Source organism: Macaca fascicularis, chromosome 19 (genome assembly GCF_037993035.2).
Source record: "Macaca fascicularis isolate 582-1 chromosome 19, T2T-MFA8v1.1".
Taxonomy (NCBI): Eukaryota; Metazoa; Chordata; class Mammalia; order Primates; family Cercopithecidae; genus Macaca; species Macaca fascicularis.
In genome coordinates this window covers 59,698,796-59,704,110 of record NC_088393.1, presented here as the reverse complement: position 1 = coordinate 59,704,110, position 5,315 = coordinate 59,698,796, and the positions used below count along the sequence as shown (strand labels likewise).

Sequence of the window (5,315 nt, the reverse complement as noted above, 5' to 3'; positions counted from 1 at the left end):
AAGCCGGCCTACGGCGGCCGACGAAGGTCTGAAGTTGCAGGTGTACGGAGCACGGACGACTGGGCGGTAGTAAGTTCGCGTCCTCTCGTCACGGATACTGAAGGCGGCCATCTTTGAATCCTGCACGTACGGAAGGTAAAGTGGATCTTTTCTGCCCAAGTATGCAGGGATGGCTCGGGACCGTGAAGAACCCCATATTTTGGCACCTAAATCCTGCACTCAAGTTTCATTTATTTTCAGAGGCTCGAGCTTAGCCAAGACAAACACGGGATGGGCTACGTGCACCTTAGCGGGCTGGGGGGAAAAGTCATCCGCTTTGCACAAAGAATGACCGGAATGACACAATGGGTGCGGCCATCTTAGAAGTTAGGTGTCCGTACAAGTGAAAACGCTGTCTCCGCTGAGGAAAAAGAACAATCGCACCCTGAGTTATATACCGCGAAAACGCTTCTAGCTACATGGGCAAGAGGAAGATTTTTTAGGACAAAAAGGGTGTGGAGAAGCAATTGAGGTACCAGGATATTGTTCACCCCGTCAACGGAAAGTGAAAAAACAGCGACCAGCCGGAACCTTATTTACGTTTGAGGGACATGGTCACCGCCCAGTGCAGGTAAGGAGAGCAGCCAGGAGCCAACAGGAAAAGGGAATCCAATGTGGGAGGAGGGAATTTTTCTTAAGAGAGGAGAAGGGCTTCCCTCTGCTGGGGGTGGAGTCAATCTTAAGGTCGGGGCTTTCCGAGAACCAAGTGCCTAAAATTCTATAAGGAATAAATAAGACGACTCTGGGAGAATGAAAAGTTGTGCAAGCCCGGGCGCGATGGCGCGCACATGTAGTCCCAGCTACTGGGGAAACCGAGGCAGGAAGATCGCTTGAGCCCAGTAGTTCCAGGCTGCAGTGAGCTATGATCGCACCTATCAATAGCCACTGCACCACGCAGCCTTGGCAACCCCTTCTTGAGGAAAAAAAGAAAAAAGAAAAAAAAAAAAAGTTATGCAAGAAAAGAAATCATAGGATACTACCTGACTGACCTATAAATATTATTTACATAGTCATCATAATGTAAATTCTAATTCTGATCCAACCTAAATTAAGACAATTCCATTGCAAGAATGAGAAGGAAATTCGCGTGTAGTGGAGTGTTTCTATTTCTAACAGAGTTTTCACGTGTCCTTCATGATAAATCTATAGAAAATGCCCCAAAATGCAAACTCCATTTCAGAAGCATACCATGTTACTTAAAATATCGAATCTGTGAAGAGTAAAAAGCTTTACAGAACTATATGACTCCTTAGGAGAACTGCAAAATAAAAGCAAGAATTTTATGACTCAGGAATTTCACTCCTAAATATTTATTCAACAGTAATGAAACTATATGTCCTCACAAAGTCTCACAAGAATGTTCTTGGTCCTTTTATGCATAATACCCTGAACAGGAAACAGTCCAGGTGTCCATCAGTAGATGAATGTATAAGCAAATGGTAATGTAATCATACCCTGGAATACTACTCAACAATAATAAAAGAACAAATCACAGATGTATGCACCATTATAGATAAATGTCAACAACCTTATGAAGGGGGCCAGCCCCTCCACACCTATGGGTATTTCTTGTCAGGTGGGACGAGAGACTGAGAAAAGAAATAGGACACAGAGAAAGTATAAAGAAAGAACAGTGGGCGCAGGGGGTGCAAGGGACCGGCACTCAGCATATGGAGGACCCGCGCCGGCACTGGTCTGTGAGTTCCCTCAGTATTTATTGATCACTATATTTACCATCTGAGTGAAGGGGATGTGGCAGGACTATAGGGTAATGGTGGGGAGAGGGTCAGCAGGAAAACGTGAGCAAAGGACTCTGTGTCATAAATAAGCTTAAGGAAAGGTGCTGTGCCTTGGTATGTACGTATGCCAGACTTATGTTGGACTTTACACAAAGAGAAGTAAAGAGCAGTATTGTCACCAGCATGTCTCATCTCCAGCCATAAGGCGGTTTTCTCCTTTCTCAGTAAATAGAATGTATGATCCGGTTTTACACCAGGACATTCTATTCCATTCCATTCCTCCCAGACGAGCAGGAGACAGATGCCTTCCTCTTATCTCAGCTGCAAAGAGGCCTTCCTCTTTCACTAATCCTTCTCAGCACAGACCCTTTATGGGTGTCGGGCTGGGGGACGGTCGGGTCTTTCCCTTCCCATGAGGCCATATCTCAGGCTGTCTCAGTTGGGAGAAACCTTGGACAATACGCAGGCTTTCTTGGGCAGAGGTCCTTTCGGCCTTCCGCAGTGCACTGTGTCCCTGGGTACTCGAGACTGGAGAACGGCGATGACTTTTAGCAAGCATATTGCCTGCAAACACATTTTTAACAAAGCACATCCTGCACAGCCCTAAATCCATTAAACTTTGAGTCAACACAGCGCATTTCTGCGAGCACAGGGTTGCGGCTAGGGTTACAGATTAACAGCATCTCAAGGCAGAATAATTTTTCTTAGTACAGAACAAAATGGAGTTTCTTATGTCTACTTCTTTCTACATAGACACAGTAACAATCTGATCTCTCTTTCTTTCCCCCACACCTTATTCTGAGAGAAAGAAGCCAGGCAGAAAGAGAGAAGAGAGAACATGTTATATGATTCCATTTACACGGAATAACAAGTGTAGTGAGGATATGGAAGAACTGGAACCTTCACATACTGCTGGTGGAAATGTAAAATGGTGCAGCCACTTTGGAAAATAATCTGGCAGTTCCTCAAATGGTTAAACATACTGACCATATGATCTGACAGTTTCACTCCTGGGTTTATATCCAAGAGAAATAAAAACATGTCCATACAAAAATTTGTGCATGAATGTTTATAGCAGCATTATTTATAATAGCCTGAAGTGAAAACAACTCAATTATCCATCATCTGATGAAGGGAAAAATAAAATGTAGTATTGTGGGGAAAAGAAAGAGGGATCAGACTGTTACTGGGTCTATGTAGAAAGAAGTAGACATAAGAGACTCCATTTTGTTCTGTACTATAGAAACTCTTGTGCCTTGAGATGCTCTTAATCTGTAACCCTACCCCCAACCCTGTGCTTGCAGAGACGTGTGCTGTGTTTACTCAAGGTTTAATGGATTTAGGGCTATGCAGGATGTCCTTTGTTAAAAAAGTGCTTGAAGGCAGTATGCTTGGTAAAAGGCCATTCGCTAATCTCTAGTACCCAGGGACACAAAACACTGCGGAAGGCCACAGGGACCTCTGTCTAGGAAAGCCAGGTATTGTCCAAGGTTTCTCCGCATGTGCTAGTCTGAAATATGGCCTCATGGGAAGGGAAAGACCTGACCGTCTCCTAGCCCGACACCCATAAAGGGTTTGTGCTGAGGAGGATTAGTGAAAGAGGAAGGCCTCTTTGCAGTTGAGCTAGAGGAAGGCATATGTCTCCTGCTCGTCCCTGGGCAATGCGAAACCCGTGTAAAACCTGATTGTATGTTCTATTTACTGAGATAGGAGAAAACCGCCCTAGGGCTGGAGGTGAGATGTGGTAGTGGCAATGCTGCCGTTTAATGCATAGAAATGTTTGTGGAGATGTTTGTTTACATGCACATCAAGGCACAGCACCTTTCCTTAAACTTATTTATGACACAGAGATCTTTGTTCACATGTTTTCCTGCTAACCCTCTCCCCACTATTACTCTATTGTCCTGCCACATCCCCCTCTCTGAGATGGTAAAGATAATGATCAATAAATACTGAAGGAACTCAGAGACCTGTGCCCACATGGGTCCTCCATATGCTGAGCACTGGTCCCCCGGGCCCACTTTCCTTTCTCTGTACTTTGTCTCCGTGTCTCTTTCTTTTCTCAAGTCTCTCGTTCTACCTGACAAAAAAATGCCCACAGGTGTGGAGGGGCAGGCCACCCCTTCAACTATAGCCATACATTAGAATATTATGCAGGTATAAAAAGGAATGAAGTGCTGAAACATGCTAAAACATAAATGAACCTTGAAAACGTCCTAAAGGAAGAAGCCAGTCACAAAAGACTTAAGATTATATGATTGCATTTATATGAAAAGTCCATATAGACAAATCTAGAGGTGGGGGGAATGGCAGAATTAACAGGTGTTAATATTCACAGTATGAATAAGAAAAAGAGAACCAATATAAAGTTGAAAAAAATACTGAAGTAAATAAACAAGCAACTTATAAAATATGAAATAAAACTAAGGTAAGATTTTTATTCATGAAGGGGCCAGCCCCTCCACACCTGTGGGTATTTCTTGTCAGGTGGGATGAGAGACTGAGAAAAGAAATAAGACACAGAGACAAAGTGTAGAGAAAAGAAAAGTGGGCCCAGGGGACCTGCGCTCAGCATATGGAGGACCCACGCCGCCGGCACTGGTCTCTGAGTTCCCTCAGTATTTATTGATCACTATTTCTACCATCTCGGAAAGGGGGATGTGGCAGGACTATAGGGTAATGGTGTGGAGAGGGTCAGCAGGAAAACATGTGAGCAAAGGTCTCTGTGTCATAAATAAGTTTAAGGAGAGGTGCTGTGCCTCGATGTGTACATAGGCGAGATTTATGTTTGACTTTACACAAACATCGCAATGCAGTAAAGAGCAGTATTGTCGCCAGCATGTCTCACCTCCAGCCCTAAGGCAGTTCTCTCCTATCTCAGTAAATTGAACTTACCATCAGGAGGAGCAGGAGACAGATGCTTTCCTCTTATCTCAACTGCAAAGAGGCCTTCCTCTTTCACTAATCCTCCTCAGCACAGACCCTTTACAGGTGTCGGGCTGGGGGACACTCAGGTCTTTCCCTTTCCAAGAGGCCATATCTCAGGCTGTCTCAGTAGGGGAAACCTTGGACAATACCCAGGCTTTCTTGGGCAGAGGTCCCTGCGGCCTTCTGCAGTGTATTGTGTCCCTGGGTACTCGAGACTGGAGAATGGCAATGACTTTTACCAAGCATACTGCCTGCAAACACTTTTTAACAAAGCACATCCTGCACAGCCCTAAATCCATTAAACCTTGAGTCAACACAGCACATGTTTCTGCGAGCACAGGGTTGCAGCTAGGGTTACAGATTAACAGCATCTAAAGGCAGAAGAATTTTTCTTAGTACAGATCAAGATGGAGTTTCTTACATCTTCCTTTCTCTACAGTCTGATCTCTCTTTCTTTCCCCCGCAATTCACCCTTAAGATCGACAAAATTAAACGGCCAAGGTTGCGAGGAAATATGTATTGCAATAGACCTAGCCTTTCTAAGCGTTTTTTTTTTTTTTGAGACGGAGTCTAGATCTGTAGCCCAGGCTGGAGTGCCTTGGCTCACTG

The 5,315-nt window shown here is 44.5% G+C and overlaps 1 protein-coding gene across 19 annotated transcripts in view; it reads left to right on the top strand.

The window, feature by feature from the left end:
* The first annotated feature begins 390 nt into the window (after nt 1–390).
* The window catches only part of LOC107128235 (zinc finger protein 577), a 61,968-nt gene continuing 57,043 nt past the window's right edge, over nt 391–5,315 (top strand). For all 19 annotated transcript variants that reach the window (XM_074024454.1, XM_074024448.1, XM_074024453.1 and 16 more), the window contains exon 1: nt 391–610. The gene's annotated coding sequence lies outside the window, so the exon portion shown is untranslated. The remainder of the gene's footprint in view (nt 611–5,315) is intronic.